At 38.3% G+C, this 18,948-nt stretch overlaps 1 long non-coding RNA gene across 14 annotated transcripts in view; it reads right to left on the reverse strand.

Moving 5' to 3' along the window:
- The window catches only part of LOC116228660 (uncharacterized), a 314,039-nt gene that overhangs the window by 205,789 nt on the left and 89,302 nt on the right, over positions 1-18,948 (reverse strand). For 11 of the 14 annotated variants that reach the window (XR_016472118.1, XR_016472116.1, XR_016472124.1 and 8 more), the window contains one exon: positions 6,932-6,994. The exons of 1 other annotated variant lie outside the window; for it this stretch is intronic. This is a non-coding gene — a long non-coding RNA (uncharacterized LOC116228660). Of the gene's footprint in view, positions 1-773; positions 1,400-3,731; positions 4,001-6,931; positions 6,995-18,948 lie in introns of those variants that run through there. 2 more of the 14 variants (XR_016472119.1, XR_016472123.1) reach the window with 2 other exon arrangements.

Raw genomic sequence — 18,948 nt, forward strand, 5'->3', positions numbered from 1 at the left:
TTCCTGTGTTATCAGAACTCAGCATTGAGAGCTCTGAATTTGACTTACTGAGCCACGTATGCATCCTGGCACCAGCTCTCTGTCCAGGCACCAACAGAAGGCTCCTGGCAGCAGCAAGCCTTCAGCTGGAGGGCATGAGACAGCCAAGAGATAGAAGTCATCCCACTCTGCCTGGCCAGAGGAGCCACTCTGCAGCTGAAGAGAACAGAAAGATGCATGTGCTTGGATACTCACTTGGATCAAAGCACTCCCATAGCACGGTCTCTGCAACCTTCTGCAGGACAGAAGGCACAAGAGCTTGCAGTCACTCAGCTCATGATTATCTTTCAGCGTTTCACTTCTCACGAGGGAAAAAAGAAGTTTTATTCACATTTTTAAGAGCATTGATTTGAAAAAGCATGTTCAATAGTTTACATTCTCTGCTGTCCTAGAATCCCTGGAGTTTCTAATCGTCTTTGACCTAGATCCTGTATTGATGCCTCACAACACACTTTCAAGAGAAATGAGATCTGAGAGTGGTCAGCACCTCTAAAAATTGGGGTGAAATCTCAACTCTTTTGCCTTCACCAGGTCTCAGACTTCATCATGCTTCTGAGAAAGCTAGATAGAGGCTCTCTTTTATGAGATGAAGGTAAAAGGACTTTCTTTTGATAAAAAATTTCAATAGGAGGATGGAAAAAAAAAAAAAGGAAAGGGCAGAGGATGATGTGGAAGGAATCTGTGGGTTTGCAACAGCATTTGGAAACTGATCCAAAATATTTCTCTTCAAAGCAAGCTAAGGTCCCCTATGTAGAAAAATGTTGTTATGAAGTGTTGGGGTCTTAATCCTTCCCTGTTCTTCCTGCTGTAGGCCAGAAGTAATCTCAGACATGGTAAGCCCCGAAAAACAGCCAGTTACCATAACTGTCCCTTCCTTGGTCAAGCAGTTACGATTCCACTGAAGTTAATGGAGTTATAGCTGCAACAACACTGAAGATCACATTGTATTTTTCTCTCACATTCCTTAAGCAGACAGACAGCTAAATGAAGCAAATACTTCCAGATAACTCCCGTAAGGGACTGCCTCACTGGATTATGAAGATGCCCATTCAGCTGAGAGATGTGTCATTTCTTAATTTTATTTTTCTACAACAGCTGCTGAGTCTGTGACAGTCGAAGGGAGTGGGTATTCATTCTTCAGCTCACACAGGATAGAAGTGGTTTCAGGAGGAGATCCAGAACAGGACACACAGTGTTTCAGACCCTTTAAAATTCAGACAAAAGCTGAAATCCTGGTACTGTCTGGCTCTGTTCCATCTTCACTACCATCAGCCCCCACTGAGAAACATTCCTCCACACAGCTGCTGATGTCACATCACAAGCAGTTCACATCCTGCCACGATGACTTTTCCTTCCATTCCTGTCACAGGGATTTGGGAATGAAAAGAGGACTTTCTCACACACTCAATCCAAAGCCCTATAGGCTAAAGGTTTTGCTCCAGCTGCTGTGTGTTGGCCAGCTCTACCTATTCACACTCCTATGCATTATAATGTAGCAGTAACATTTTTGGTGGTCTATTAAAATGGCCATCTTCTCTGCTAACATGAGAATGCATATTAAAGCATATGTTGTTCTGCATATAAATCACTTCAATAAATAAATAATAATTTTAAAAAACAGCTCTTTTCTTTAAAAAGTAAGTAATGGAAAGAATCTTAACATTTTTTACTTGTCTTGCGTGAGAAAATGAATGTAAGGGGCAAGCTAAATGAAGCTTTTATATCCTTTGACATCTCTACAACAGGAGCAATACAGAAAAGTTAATGCATTTCCATGAAGATGAAGAAATCAGAATTTTTAAGCAGCTTAATAGCAAGATGATTATGGAAAAGGTAGCCTGGGAAATCACAAAAAGGCTCTTCAGCTTTACGAGATTTCTGTTTGAATGTTCATACTAAGAGGGGAAAGCAATGCAGTGGGTGATGCTAAGTTTTGAGTGTGTGAAATGCACCAGAACATTCCTATACAATATCGAGTTTTTTGTTATTTTGCATTTTTGTATATTTTTGTTTATTACGTATTACACTGCAGTCTAACTACTTTTGTATAATTACTTTTGTCCCCATAAAACACACATTTCCAGTGTCCTCCCTTTATTTCAAAACAACCAAAATCTTAGGTGACCTATGGAGTCAACCACTAGACATTTCAAACTCCAGAGAAGAGCCTGTAGAATACTTGAAGTTAAAGCTGACCACTCTAGCTGTAAGGAGATGCACAGCCAAGCACCAGCAAAGCCTGAGCAGCTGTCTTAATACAGTTTTATTCAGCAATAGAAGAGGGCAATGCCAACTTTAGTAATTCAAATTAAGCAACGTAAGCAAAAAATGATAATCACATGCTATTGGAAAGTGGAGCATGAAGAAAAGTTGTAAGCAGGGAAGAACTGGAAGAAAGTCTTTGTATTATGAATTCATGTTCTGTTACAGTCAGGACACTCATGAGAAAAAGGGGTATGTGACAAAAACTTCTAATTTATAAACAAAAAACCCACTACCTTGGTGTACCTTTCCTTTGCTTTGTGTTTGTACTTTTGTTTGAACTAAATCCTTCTTTCAACCAGTGAAATCACTTGGGAATGCAAAGTCAGCCTGACCAACTGCCAGCATGGAAATAAAGATAAGTTTGGCTTCTCTAGTACTTTGCAAAACTTAAATGATGATAAATGTCATGCTATAATACCACATCTAACTGAATGTAATTGCACTGATTAAAGTCAAGAAAGAATTCATTTACTCCAAATCAAATTATTTTGAGGATTTTAGGGTAGGCTTTTCAACTATCTTTGAATTTAGATACTTAAATACGTATCGTACCTCCCTTAGTTTACATTTAGTGTACACTAACATTTAGCATACAGAATGACTCAGTCCCATAACTGCTGTATTAATAACTTACATCAAGGCAGCAGGAATTAAAGGACATCTTAAACATAAAACACTTATTTAAGAAACCACAATAGTTATATGCATTGATAAAAAGGTTCTGTACAATCCATCCCAACAGATTTGCAAGATACATGATTTTTACTAGCAGAACAAAACTGTGTTTCACAGACTAGTAATAAAGATGATAATTTTCTGGTTTACTCCAGAGGATTTCATTGAGAAATTTCTGATCTGTTAGTTTAAAAACACCTGCAGTAGGCATCTGCTTCAGCACTTGGATGCAGATCCACAAAATCATAGTGAGATAGCATTTCACTGCAGTATGACACCAGTGCTCATGGCAGTCAGGCTTTCTTATACGTGAGATGCCATCGTATAAAGGCACCTTCCTTTTGTACAACACATTATTGTATGATGAGATATGTATGTAAACATTTATACACAACCTACATATGAATTAGTCCCTTATAATGAACTCCTAGCAGATTTATAGAAAAAGAGACTCCAAAGAACTGTGACCGAAAAATGATGTGATCTAATGAGGAAAAAAAACCCCACAAACTGAAATGAGATGGCATGTACAAAGCTGTCTCTAAAGCATCATTTATTTGATAAAACAGAGCTAGAGTATGGACAATGATTCCCTCTGCTCCTGTAAATGAATATATGATAGCCTTGAGGAGTTTTCCAGTACAGTTCATCAATTCTTATCATATTTAATTCAGATACTTTCAAGAGAACTGCAGGGAAAACTGGCGCTAGCTCAGCAGACAAATCCCCAAAGTAAGAAACCAACACCTCTCTCTTCTTAATCTCATGGCATATCACTTCATGCTTGATGTTTTAAGGAGAATATCCTCAGCTTTGGGCAGAGTCAGCATTCAGATAAATAAACATAAGAGCCCCAAAGATCTGAGGCACGTCCTGATTTATGGATAACAAGGATCTTACAAGTTATTTCTAATCCTCTTCTACAGGAGCCTGCAACTAGCTGGCATATCCACAACACACGTTGGGATTCTGTCTGAGGTGACTTTGGATCTTGTCTCCTACAAGATGATGATACAGATTCCTTGGGAATAACGAGAGTGTAGTAGTGAGATAATCACAGGACATGTAAGGTTGGTCTTATGAATCCAAGATCCTGTCTGCCAGTAGATTTAAATTCCAATGAATATATTTAAATTACTTATAGATTTTAATTATGTTAGTTATCATGTTAGTTATTATAAACTAACTTGAACATAAATGAACCTTATAGTTGGCTTTATACTCCAGTAGAGGATATATAAGAAGGACACTCCAAAAATAATGCCTCCTACTTTTACCCACGGTGTCAGAAGTGAATGTTGCCAATATGACAGTAGAAGTCAAACCTCCCCACCAATATTCCACTTACATTTTTGTGCTGTGTCACAAATGGCAGCAGAGGGGCAGCCTGACAGAATGGCATCTGACCTGGAAATGTGTATGAAGTAAAGGTGTGGAACTGAATTCCTCCACGTGGAACAAATTGCACTGATTGACATTTAGTGATTGAATTCAGCAAGCTGAATGTTGATGAAGATCAAACGATGCCTGTGATAGCACAGTGAAAGTTGGATGGTGTGGACAACATTTTCCTTGCAGCAATGAAATCATAGCAGCTCTGAAGCAACCAGTGGGTAACCTCCACTGGTAAAGATTTTTATGAGTGCTGCATGCAGGCTCTTGTCCATCACTGGCAAAAATGCATAGCTAATGGTGGTGCCTGTGTTGAAAGACAGTGTTTTGTACCTGAGAATTTGCTCTATCAAACAGTGCTATTGTGCTCTTTGTATCTGTTGTAGTTTCAATGGAAGTAAATATGAGGCATTACTTCTGGAGAAATCCAAGTATATAGAACAGAAGGAACAAAAGATACCTGAAATTTTCAGGTTCTTTTGTGAATCTGGCCAATTTGAACTTTTCTTCTGTTCCAATTGGTTTGGTTTAACTTTGTATTTGCTTCATCTCTAAGGAACCAGACTGCTTTGTCATCATCTCACAGGATGTCATGGTGGAGTCTGGCAGGGGCACCAAGTGCAAGTGAATTCTAACAGGGAGCTACACTAAATGAAAAGCTTCTCACAGCCATGGTTGAGCACAAAAGCTGCCAGACTTTACACTGAAATCAAGAGGATCATGATGTGAAATGAATTCTAGCAAGGTCAAAAAGCACGAGCAAACTTCAGAGGAGCTTCTGTGCTTCCAGCTACTAGCATCCATTTCTTCATTCCTACTCCTTGGTGTGCCCATCACCCCTTGACCAGGGAGCTCCCTGGTCTCAGCTTCTTTGAAGTCTGCATTTCACAAATACTAACATGGCAAAGGTGAAAAATAGGGCTGTTGTGCTGACTGTTTCACTGTACAAATGGGCTTTGAAAAACATTTATAACTACTCCCTAGCCTCTAGCACCTCCTTCTTCTTCAATAACTCTCTGAAATGCAACTGTTTTAATTAAGGTCTTGGCTTCTGTTTTTTGCTTTCATCACATCTTAGTTTGTTACTAAAAACCAAATCCTGTTCTTGTCCTACAAAGACCCACAGGACCTAAAGGAATGTGACAATGAATGAAAAGTACTTAATACTGTATTTTCAAATAGAAAAACTTTCTACAAGCATCACTTAGCAGACTGTTACTGAAAATTCATCATTTACACAGATGTGACCTAAAAGCATGGCTGCTCCCTGAAGTGGAAGAAGTATATTCCTTACTTATTACAGTTCTATCAGATGTTAATCTCTTAGGGTTAGGCACTCTCAAAGAAATATAAATATTGAGATTATTGGAAGATCCTTAAGGCAGCCTGAACTCTCACACCCATTTTTGATGATGCAGTTCCTTTTCTAAGGCAGTCACTCTCTGGCTAAGATGCACTGCTACATTCCAACGAAGTGTTTGCATGTTGGAATCCCAATCTTCACAGCCACTAAGGGTATCCCCCAAAAGTTGTACTTTGCAGTCATGACAAAATTCTCAAAAAAGACCCCTCACCTTCTGCAGCACAATAACAAACACTGGTTTATTCCCTGCGGGAGGTTTCTGCTGCCTACCATAAACATAGATTCCTAGAATAACCTATCTGTGATTGGCAACAAGTATATCAAACCTGAAATGTTTCAAACTGAACATCTGCAGTAACTGCTGACAAATGTTTCCTCAGAAACTTTCTGCACTAATCTGTAAGTATGTCAAAATCCCAAATTCCACCCACTTTCTATCTGAGCAGCTGCACATGTTCTCAGTGCTGTCTCAAAGAGCTACCCCTTAATTGAGACAAGTTTCAAATAAGAAGGTAGAATTTAAATGTTGCCACAAAGCTGTCTGATAGCTTTAACCATTGCTCTTGCTTCCTAACAAAGCAATTGGCATAACTAGCATTAGCTGACATTGTGTTTTGTGGTCCACGTCAAGACTACACTATATGTAAGTTTGCCTTGGCATCTGCCTGTCTGCTGACTGACAGCTAACAACATCATATGAAGACATTTTAAGTACCAAAAAATGTGCAGCGAGCTCTGGAGCTTTCAGAACACATTGGTAACAACTTCTTTATTTACCAATTTGTACTGCTTGCTGACATATTTATTGAAAGATTGTTTCCCCGGATGTGTATTTTCCCTTTGCTCTCTTAATGAGATGCTGTCTCAAAAAAATAACTGAAGGGAAAAGTGATATGTGTTCTTGGAAAATAGCAAAATAATCTTATTAGAGATCAGAACAATATCCTCGAATATTCTAATTTCTAGAATTTGTATGCATTTCTCTATGATGCTGTAAGCTTACTCATAGGCAAGAACAGGAATCAGTTTGAGACCTGAACATTGAAACATAAATGCACTCCAGTAAGAGTTAATTAAAGAAAACAGCAGTGGAATGCCCTTCGACTGCAAGTGAAAAGTAGACCAAAATCCAGCAGGCCCTCATAAAAGTATTCAGAAAACACGAAATAATGACTAGTTTGTAGATGAGGCACTTACTGTGTGAAGTGGTCAAACAACTGTGTTCACACTGAGGGATTTCCCATCCAGCAAGAGCTGCTCCTGAAAAGAGGAGGGGAAAAGACAGTGACCTTGTGAAGCGGGTGAGTTTTAAAACACCATTGTCTGATGGAGTTGTCCTTGTTGATATATTAGCTTCAAGCTGCATTTGGATATAATTGAGATTCATGTAGCAAGTGGGGAGGGCTCCAATCTGCTGAGGAGATTCGATTATTCAGGGAGAGAATAATGGGACTGAATCGCTCATTTGGGCAGGTGTAACCAACCTGCTAGATCCAAGCAGGCCAGCTAAGGCTGCAGATTAATTGGGTTCATTATGTTTCATCTCTGAAACCAGAACATTCAAACCTCAAAGAAGCTTTATTAAATCCTAGATTTTCTTACAGGCAAAGAGTGACCATGTACTAAAAACCTTCAGTTCACACTGACCAGCTTTGGGCATTAGAAAGTCAGGACGGGACCAGAAAGTATTGCATTGTCATTTTTTTTTTCCTTATGCTCAGGGCTCAGGTTAAGCAGCGACAGCTTTAAGCCTGGTATGACTGGGACTTGTGGAAATGAGAAGGTAGGGAAGCACTGCCCCTTTCCATCTCCCATCCTCACATAAACCTGGGCAGCTGGGAATCCAAATCATTCTTACATTACCCAGAAATGAGGAAAAGGAAATTTTGTGCAGCTGGGGATGGTGGTGGACAGTCTGTGAGCACCAATTCTACCAAAGTGTGAGAAGTACACAAATTTAATGGATGAAAAGACTCCACAATCAAGATGATAGGTTTTTTTTTGACACCTGAGTAAATGACCCAGCCCTGGCTGTATTTTAATTTTTCATGTGCTAGCTATATTACAATCCCAAATAGACTCCTGTAAATCTATTTAGAAGCATAATGAAATGAAAACCAAGTTTGAATAGAGAATGCATTGATTTTCTATGTCAGAAATGAAGCAATTTAGTATTTCTTTCACTCAAGGTGCTACTGTTCTATGCCAGTACTAATTAAATTCTAATGTGTTCTGAGTGTAGAAATTATGTTGTCTCATAGTAAAGCAACTATATCAAATTGAGGGGTAGAGACATTAACGATCCGATCAGATGAATTAACATAAACCAGCAGTCCCTGTCATTGCCACAAGTACATTTTTCATTAGCACTGACTCCTTCTGATTTTTTTGTTAATAGATTAACACATGGGGGGAGGGGACGGGCGGTGACAGGGGGAAGAGTTAGGTAGTAAGTATTTTGCAACTGTAGGTCGTGGAATTAAGAGCTGTAGGAAAGTAACAAAAAATTGTTTAGAGGTTTAAAGATTAACTCATAAGACAAAATGACCTCACAGGACCTCCCCATATTCTCACATGTACAGCTTTTCTCTGAACTTATTCACCAAATTCTTGCTTTATCTGTACAATATTCCCATGTCACTCTGACCATTTCTTCAAAATCTTTCGAAAGCATCTTTTCAGCTCCTACTTTCAATAGTAAATGGAGGTTATCTAGTGAACTCGAACCAGCTGTCCTTGTTTCAAAGGCAGTCTGCTTTAATAATTCACATTGGGCAATCAAAGCTTGTGCCTCAATTTACCTTTGTGTAAAATCTGGAGCATATCTAACTCATGCAGCTGTAGCATCTCTTAAAATTAATGTACTGCTTTAACACATTCCTTGACCAAAATTAGCTCTAGATGTGTATGTGGCAACAGTTCCTTAGGAATGTGGTTGAGATTTATGGGAACAGTCAAACCCAATGCTTTGGGCTGATGCACAAAAGAACATCGCATCACGCAGCTGCGGCTAATTGGACAGATGGGCACTGCCAGCAGCAATGTGTCTTAGCTGTCAAATATCCTGAACTTTTCAGCCACCTACACAACACACAGCCACATGTGAACACCCAGAGAAATTAATATGGATATTAGCCTTCACCATTCATTATCTTGTCATCATTTTAAAGCCCAATTTTGAAGTGAGAGGACACATCGCGGCTTTTTTAATTACCACTTGCCCCAGCTACTGCAATCATAGACCCATAAAGGAATCCCAGTATAAATTATTTTTTGCTAATAAATATCAGTCAGGGATAAATAATGGACCAGAGCTCTTTCACCTTTTTATTAATCTATGGTATCTACTGTGAAAGTCTTGATGAAGAGAGCTCTGGCCTTTCAAGCAATGAGTTGCAGAGCAATACACATTAGTTCTTTGGACTTCTGGGATTAAAACTTCCAGCAATGACTGACAATATCACACTGCACGAGTGGGAGATGTGAGGTACAGAATGTGTATCTCTGCTGACACGTGCAATATTCATTAACCTTTTATTATTTTTTTCAAGAGCCACTTAAGTGCCATTCAAAATCAAATTCTGAAAGGTATTTACTCTGGTAGGAAATGGGAACAACATTGAAGCTAGTTTGAGGAGGAGAGGAGCAGGATTACCACCCCAGCATCTTTAAAGTCCCTTCCAAGCAAAGCCATTCTATGGTGATTTATAAAAGATTCCATTTAACTCAGAGTGTTCAGAAGATGCCATATTCCCACTACTCATATTTCAAACAACACGTATATTAAATCCATATTTCAAGGAGGAACGCAAGCTTTCCTGTTTCCTTAACAATCCTTTTAAGTTTTTACTTTTTCTCAACACTCAGCAAATTACACAGCATAGAAAATGCCTCCTGAAGCTGCTCAAGTAAGAGAGAACTTAAAGTTGTGTCGCTCTTCTCCTATTGCTTTTGCCTTCCATTTTCCATCACTTGTGCAGAAACACCTGGAAAGTTCTGTATCTCGATGAGGACGTAATTATGCCATAGACTACAGACAGTCACAGCACGTGGCACTTTCTGACTTGCAGTAGAGGACTTTGGTCTTCCAAGCAGCACATTCTCCTCCTAGGAACAACCTTGAATATTTTTTTTAACTCCGGAATTAGGATTCTGAACTTGCTGCAGAGAGGCTTGAAAAAGCTGTATGTGAAATAGCTGTTTCTTGTCAGGCTCCTAAAATCCCTAGTGGTTAAACATAATTTTTTAAAGGCTTTATTTGCTATCAAGCACCTGAATCCTATATATTTTACAAGCTAATGAGCTAGTTTTTGAAGAGAAAAACGTAGCTGTTAGGAATATTAACTGAAGTTATGCTTACTGCAGGAGTGTGGGGGGTGTGTGTAAAAATCCTGCTTTAATGTGTAATCTTGGAGTAAGTCCCAGAAGAGATTGATTCAATTTCCATTTATTATGAGAGCAAAACTTAAAATTGCTCTGATGTATAGACACTTGCTATTCCCAGCTTCTTGCAAGCAGCAAATTAGTGATGTGTGGCAGGGCCTATGAAGACTAGTTATATGGAGCCTTAGAATTATGGTGCAGTGTGTAATAATGGAAAAGCTTAAAGATTGGGTTTGTGTTACAATAAGAGGTCTATAATTGACAACTTCAATTAATAGGTCTCCAAACCACAAATCAGAAATCTACAGCTGCTTGCCCTTTTCATATGAAAGGATACTTGGAAAAATCTCTAAATTATCATCCCTGTTTTGTGATGCCTGGGGAACTGAAGCACAAGTTTTGAGTAAGAAGTTATCACTTAAATGTGTTTTCAATACAACACTTAAGAGAAACTATAACATTTACACATCGTCTGTTTCATCCTTCCTTTAGAGGTCCTCCTCTATCCCTGACCTCCACATTAAATAAAATCATTTTGTTGCAGCACCTTCTGTAAACTGAAACAACTACAATGGCTGCGAAGTAAGCAAATTTTCCTGTTATAAAGTCATGGATCTTCCACCACAGAGGGGCAACACCAAATCTTCTGAAAGTGTTTTTGAAATTCATCTTGCAATGTTACAAAATTATGAAAATTGACATATGGAAAAACTCGGTATGTATTAATATCTTTAAGCAGCCACTGAAAGACTTCTAAGGCCTAAAATAACACCTGCCCTTCCCAAGCATCAGTTCAGTGAACAGAATGCTTGCCATTGGAAGAGATGAAAGTAGAATAATTAGGAACAGCAGAAATAAATCACAAGCAATGCTAACCCAAACTCCAGTTTGAGTAGCTCCAAGTACTGAAGTAAATCACAAGGAAGCAGGAGTCATTTGTACTAATTAGCAAAGGTTTTGGAAGGAGTGTCTTGCTTTCAACCTGAACTTCCTTGGAGAGGTGCAGATATATGGGTTTAAATCTGTTCCCTTGCTAAAGAGCTCAGTTCTGTTAAGGAAGGTTCAGATATTATTATGGATTCAGGAACAGTTCAACACAGGTACTGCATCATTCCATTTATGTGTGTGTGCACACGTGTATATGCTTATATCTATCAATTCCATTTTGTTTGAATTCAAGACTAAAACCTGGGAACATGGGAAATCCTTGAAAAGAAAAAAAAAATTCTTTCAGTGGGCTCTCATAAGGAGAACAAATGTCTTATATAGGGCCAAAGTGGAGAAATATTAATCAACTGTTGAAATGGAGAAAAGATTTTTCTTATTAGTCAGGAATTTTGCCTTTTAAATTTGACAAGAAGCCACCTGAAAATTTCATTGGTTTTATTGTTTTTATCAGGTGCTTTTTGGAGAGGAGAAGAGAGGGAAAATTGTGATACTTTATTTTTATTTGCATAGAACATAAATCTTATTGCGTAATGCATAAATTAAATTTGCGATAAAAAAATAAATAAATGTCAGCCTTGAACTAGGTGTAACAGAGGCTGTCAGAGCAAATCAACGTCACATTGACAGAAGTTGGGTATTTAGATTTGTCCTTGAAGTGCTGGGGACATTGTACTTTGGCATGAACAGCCTCAGGCAACAAAGACTGAAACAAAAGATGTGAAGTTGGGTGAGGTAGGAGTCTCTATTTCATCCTTTTTTTTCCCCTCAGCTTTTGTACGTTGCAGTTCAGAGTCACTTTTGTTAACGACTTGAAAAGTCATTCTTTGCACACTGTAGAATGTTGATCCAGAAGTTAAAGCACTTAATTTCTGAATAGTACACATCTAATCCTGAAGAATGCCAAGAGAAAAGGACTTTTGCAGAGCAAAACGTCAGGACAAGCTTTCCCCAACAACACATGCAACATCAATCAGGTATGACTGAAATAATTTTCCTGTTCCTAATTTGTAAAATCTTAATAATTGAAGGAATAAATTAATCTATACAGTGATCAGACTATGGACTACGAATATTAAATATCTTGTTAACAACATAATTGAGAACATGCTTTCATTTCCGTTCATGCATCAGACTATCACAGTGGGTTGCCTTCCTTGTGAGAGGGCCAAAATCATGGCTTCAATGACTAGTTACGCATAAATATGTATGTGTACATTTCTAGGAGCTTACTGGTATTGACATTTCATAAATAATAGGTAAGCCTCGAATCAGTTGAATTTACTTTATAAACTTTCTACTTCGGCAGTTTCACTTTCGTGGCACAGCCTTGACAAGACTTCTGCTAAAGGTTTGGAATTTCTAAGAAGCATTACAACAGTTGTTGTAGTTAAGGGCAGGGACAGATCTTGTATTGTTGAACAGAACCTTGGGAGCCCGGCTAACTCCCTACCTCTGACTCCATCCTGTCAAAATGCAAAGCACTTTGAGGAGGAAATGGTAGGAGGAAGCATCATTGTAGCTGTGTGTGATTTACAAGAATGTCAAGACACATTAGCATGGAAGTAAATACCAGCTGTAATTTATTTTGAGTGATGAAACACTTGTCCTGTCTATTAGTGCCACACGCAATTAATTGCCAGTGTTACTTGACAAAAGTAAAATAAAGACTTTGCACAAAATGTGTTGCAGAAGCCTAATGGGATTTTCAAGAGACTCTGAAGCCACACAGATCTGTAGCACAGCTTCAGTTAAGCTGCCGTTTATAAAGGGTTAGTGAGCAATCAGTGCATTTTTATTAATATTTATTAAAAGTTTCCAGAGAAATCAGGGAACAGATGTTATAAGCGTGTTACAGACATAATTAGGACTCATCCAGGGATAGTCACAAGCACACCAGCAGCTCAAACCCAAGACTTTTAATCAATGGTTAATTTTTAAAATCCAAACACCGCCCATTAATTATCCCTTCATAACTCAAACTTTAAATGTGTGATAGAAACCTCATCCTTTCTCTGGCTTTGATATCACTGCAGATTATTTTTGTCCCAAAGTTTTTTTTTCAATACAACAGCCCTTAAAATGAATATGAAATTCTTAGGTTTCCTGGGGTATTAGCAAAGCGTAGCTTTGCTGACTACCATTTTTAACAAAATACACATTGTCAAATCAAAACTCACTTGTGCATTAACTGGAAAGGGAAATATACTTAATGAAAAATGTAAACTCAATCTGATAGCTAACATTTTGCATCATCCAAAAAAAAAAAAAATCTGTTAAGTAACCAATATAGTTATAGAAAGAAAAAACAGCAACATTCATTTTCTTTCTAAGCCCTCGCAAAAGAAATGAATGTCTGCTGTAAAATCTTACAATGTTAAATAAATTCAGAAACAGGTCTGCAACAGAATGCATTGTACCCATTGTAAAAAGCCTTCTCTTTCTATAGAAAGTTTAAATAAGAAACTACCCATCTCATTAAATCAGGAAATAGAACATGAATGTTTGAAAGGCTTATAACTCAAAATTTTATTGATTTACTGTCAAACACTGTTTTTCTTAATTTACAAGCAACTAATTCACTTACTAGTCTATCATACAACACTACAACTCTAATAGATCTCTAGCTAAACACCAGTAGAAATTTCTACCACAGTAGCTCCTGACATTCTGGAGTTTCTCAACCCACCTTCCCAGGCAATTTGTTCAGATACTTAAGTTTGACACTTAACTTTCACAGAATCACAGAATCACAGAATGGCCAGGGTTGGAAGGGACCTCAAGGATCATGAAACTCCAACCCCCTGCCACATGCAGGGCCACCAACCTCCTCATTTAATGCTAGACCAGGCTGCCCAGGGCCCCATCCAACCTGGCCTTGAACACTTCCAGGGATGGAGCATCCACAGCCTCTCTGGGCAGCTGTTCCAGCACCTCACCACTCTCTCTGTAAAGAATTTCCCCCTGACATCCAACCTAAATCTCCCCTCCCTCAACTTCAAACATTTCCCCTCATCCTGCAGTTATCAACCCTTTCAAAGAGTTGATTCCCCTCCTGTCTGTAGGCTCCTTTAGGTACTGAAATGCTGCAATGAGGTCACCCCGCAGCCTTCTTTTCTCCACGCTGAACAAGCCCAGCTCCCTCAGCCTGTCTTTGTAGGGGAGGTGCTCCAGTCCCCTGATCATCTTCTTGGCCCTCCTCTGGACCCTCTCCAACAGCTCCCTGTCTTTTTTGTACTGGGGGCTCCACACTTGGACGCAGTATTCCAGATGGGGCCTCTGTTTCAGTTAGTCTTAGTAGCACAGGGAGACGTTCCCACTGTTCCATACATCACCTTTGCTGCTGACACCTTGAGAACATCCAAGGCCAGTTCTTTAACATTTGTATCTACCAAAAATATGACTCGTTCCTGATTGTGAACTGATATGTTTCTCTATCACTTGGACTTCTATGTACTATTATTATAAAATAATCCAAAAGGTTGACAGGAAGCAATATCTTACGCATGTCTCCTTAAAGATTTGGTTTCTATGATAGTTGAAAAGGGGCTCCCTCCATGTGGGATGAGATGATGTGGATATTAATACTAATAAACATAAGTCTATTGTATTTTTGGCAATCCAAAGGCTTTGTAGTGGAAGTTAGCCTAAATAAGACTCATTAACTTACCAAGCCTCTTTATACCTGGTGTGAAAATATGACTTATCTCAACTGAACACAGCTTTTGTTAACATAAGTGTTTTGTAATAACTATGATGATGAAGGTGGTCTTCCTCAAAGCTAGAAAGCAGAGATATTTCTCTCAGATCAGATGGGTGAAACAGCAGTTCATGAGTTATTCTTTTACAGCCTTTTCAAGGAAAATGACTGAATGCTTTAGTTTAAAAAAAAAAAAAAAAAAAAAAAAGCTACAAACATGCATCATAACATCGAAGAAATCCTATATTTCTTTATGTATTTATATTTTAAATATAAATATATTTATATTTTAAACAAATACTTTTCTAAAAGAAGTATTAAATACCAGAGGTAATTCATAATTAAGCATTATGGCGCCAAAACAAGTATTTGGACTCCAGGAAATTTCAAACCTTGAGTTTTCTTTAGCAGCATTAACTCATCTACAGTGTACACCATGCTTACTGATGCCCTGATCAGTTAACATTAGGCCACTTGAATGTTTGTCTCAAAATGGAAATTACAGAGTATGATGTCCTTTATTATCTAATCATTCTACCTAAACTCTGATGATCTCCTTTCTCAACTCCATAAAGTCGAGATGTATGCCAACTGCAAGTCCTTCATTACACTCCTTCCACTGATGTCACTCCTTTACCGTGGACTGGAGCAGCAAGGAATTTATACAATATAATGTATCAGCCTGTTTAACAGAGGAAGTGTTTGTTAAAGAAAACAAACAAAACCACAAACACAAGCTGACAGGCATCCCACACAGTTTGAGCTACAGATTTGTCTTTTTTCCTTTCTAACTTTTCATGTAGATTTCTGAAGAGCCCACAGAGACATCTTGTGCCTGGATTACAAATAGCAAGTCATTGGTACGAGAGAGGAGGACTATGGCCCTTGGGACATGAGCAACACAGACAGCTGGCATTTACCAGCATCACTGCTCAGGAGTGCAAAGCTTGTATCATCTCTCTTGTGTTTAGATGGGTCAGGAGTAGGTGGTGGTGATGGAAGCTCATGCTGTTGAGCAACCAGAACAGCCATAGCAGCATCCAGTCTTTTTTAATCAGGTAGTCTACAGATTTTATTAGGATGTGATGATTCAAAAATATGCTCCATCTAATAGCTACTGTTGGGCATTGCTTCTTAAATCAAGTAACATGTGTTACATGCTGGTAAGTGCATTGCAGCAAGGCATCCTTTAGACAGTATTCCCCAGCTTGAAATCAAATGCTACCTGTGCCCTTTTTTCAGCTGGAATTCTTGAGTTTAGTTACAAAATAGGTGTAAACAGCACGCTGGTATTTGAGATAGAGCTTAAATATTTCAGTCACCATCAGTGAGATGAAGTACAAGCACTCTGAGCTTGAGAGTGGTTTAGCCTTAGGCAGCAAAGGGGGCTGTAGGCTACCTCAGAGAGGTCAGAGGAAGAGTGAGACTGTTTCCTATTAAACCATTTACTTGACCAGTAACTCTGAAATCAAACTGACCGGTACAAAGGTGGCTTACAGAGCGCATTTGTTAACCCAGCGCAACATCTGCCATCAGATAAGCCCACTTATTTCATGGCAATATTGCACCAAGACTTAGAAAACTATTTTTGTTCTCTGTGTTACTGCTACACAGGATGATAATTATGAGAAGCATGCACTGGACTGGAAGGAAATGTGTAAGAGGCTCTGGAAAAGTAGCCCTGAAGCTATACTAGCAATAGAAATGAAGTTCTGTTATTTAGAGCCAAAAAAGGGAGGTCACAAAAGATGAGGTTGGCAAAGAATTTACTTATCCCCACTATCTTCACAAGAGGCTCCTTAAGATTATCACTTGCTCAAAGGTACATTAATTTTTCAGAGAAAATAAAGGAATGAGAGTAACTGATTTTTTTTTCTGATTTTTTTTTTTTTTTTTTTTTTTAACAGATATATGAAGTAATTGTAAGTTTGTCTGGACAAGAAAACATCATGACTTTTTTTTCTTCTGGAAAAGAAAAATATCTGCCTTTTGGCTGCATGTGGCACGTGAAAAATTAAGAACGGTTCTTGACCTGTCTGGTGAAAAGTAGATGACTTGCCTGAGAAATAAAAAAAGGTAGGAAAGATGCTGTTCAGGAGATAGTATTGGAGAGTTACAGCTTTGCATCCAGCATCCAGGACAGTAGTAACTTATGATGCAGAAAATGCATTCATGGTTGGTACTTTGGACAGACGCGGTAGAAAATAGGCTTGCATAATCTGCATAATGCTATTCTTTGTTCCTGGGAAGCAGACAAAAATTCCTGCCTGTTTTTTTAGCTTATGACTTCAGAGTGGCACATGTTGAGCTGTTGCAGTCTTGCAAGAAAGCACACCATCAGACAAGGCTTCTTCATTCTGCAGGTCAGCACTGCACCTTAAATAGCAGCTGAAAAGTCGATTTAAGTGGCTCACTGAAGAAACCACTCTAACACGCTGGTATCCTTTCCTTCTCACAGAAGGAGGGATAGACCTAACAGCAAGGATTCATGGCTGAGACAACTCTACATCCCCGCTGGCTGTTGCAGCAGCCAGGTATCACTTAGACATGGTGGCATGTAGAAGTCAAGAGGACACCACAGTCCTGCTCCCTGGAAATGCATCAAGCTCAACTTGAAAATCAAAAACCCAACAACAAAAGCCTAATTCCAAACATGAACAGTATATCTCAAGCAGTTCCTCTTCTACCAGTTAAGAGCAGAAATACTGGATGCCAGTAATAGCATTAATTGTATTTCTAGAGAAAAAACTGCCAAATTCTTTTGGCATATATCTCATCATGCATACTGCTTTACTCTGCATAATTTTAGTGGTCAGGCACCCACTTTGGATGACATTTTTCTGTCCTTGATGGATAGTCACAGCAGAAAATTACTTCTTACTGTCAGTAGGTAAATATAAAAAAATAGGTTGCCTGTGTGTATTGTCACAGTCAGGTTGGATTCTATAACACTTCCCTTTCCAGCAAAAGATATTCATTACTAACCACAGTCTGTATAATAGTCAAAAAGGCAGAGAAGAAATAATATTTTGCTTTAAAGTTGATTGTTTTCACACTTGCATGATATTATACATAAGCACAATTTTATTAGACTTGATTTTCTCCTAGGATATTTCTATATCTGACATTGGAATTTCAATAAAAGGAATATAGAGACTTTGAAGTGTTATTCTTGTTCATTCACATTTTGCAGAGGGGGAAATTGCTACTCAGAATGTAATGCTGAGGACTTTATCTAACACTGGATATAAATCCTAATGTACAAAAAGAACTGCACCAACATTATACTGATGTTTGCATATGCTCAGAATGAGGCTGTTTGTTGCTAGAGAAACTTAGAGATTTGTGCTTCTTTACAAAAAGTGTTGGCAACCACAATCTTCTTGCTATTTCCAGCAGCATTTCACTTTTAAGATGTCACATATAAACAGGACAATCCAGCTTTGGATTCATACAAAACTCTGCTTGCTTTCCTGATAGAAATTAGCTTCATGGAACCACAACTACACTGAAAAAAAAAAAAAAGAGAAAAGAAAAGAGATAGTAATAATAATAATAAAAATGTTTGGTAAACTTTGCAGATAAGTACAAAAATAGAGATTTTGTTCAGAAAAAATCACCTAGGGTGTTGATGTTGCAAATAACATTTTTAAAAAGAAACACTAAGAAAACTATTGTTTGTGATATAACACACCAAATGAGATTGCTTGATGTGACTGATCTCTCTGCCCTGATCTGTGTCATTCCAACCTTACAAAGAGTAGCACATATGATCTGGGTGGGACTACTAAGAAGCTGAGAATTACAAGAATAAAATTGACAAGACAAATCTCTTATTGGCTTTCACAGATGCTTTAGGGCTGGCTCAAGAATCCACATATACACTTATCAATTGATATTCATGACAGATTAATGAAACAAATTGTAACTGAGCACTGAAATGTGAAGGTTACATAATCACAGCAAAGCAGGCAAGACATTCAGAAGAGAGCAATCAAACACTTCTACTGCAGGCAGCATTAAATATTGAAATATCATTGTTCTGTACAGTGTTGTACCTTAGAAACCACCCAATATCTCATCTAATAGCCCACTGGAGCAGAAGAAAACAAAATTATAAGGGAAAATATTTATTTACCATTTAAGCAACCTACTTCTAAGTTGGATCAAGTCAGCTGTTTCTTTC

The sequence above is a fragment of the Phasianus colchicus genome, chromosome 18 (assembly GCF_987193195.1).
Source record: "Phasianus colchicus chromosome 18, bPhaCol1.hap1.1, whole genome shotgun sequence".
NCBI classification, from domain to species: domain Eukaryota; kingdom Metazoa; phylum Chordata; class Aves; order Galliformes; family Phasianidae; genus Phasianus; species Phasianus colchicus.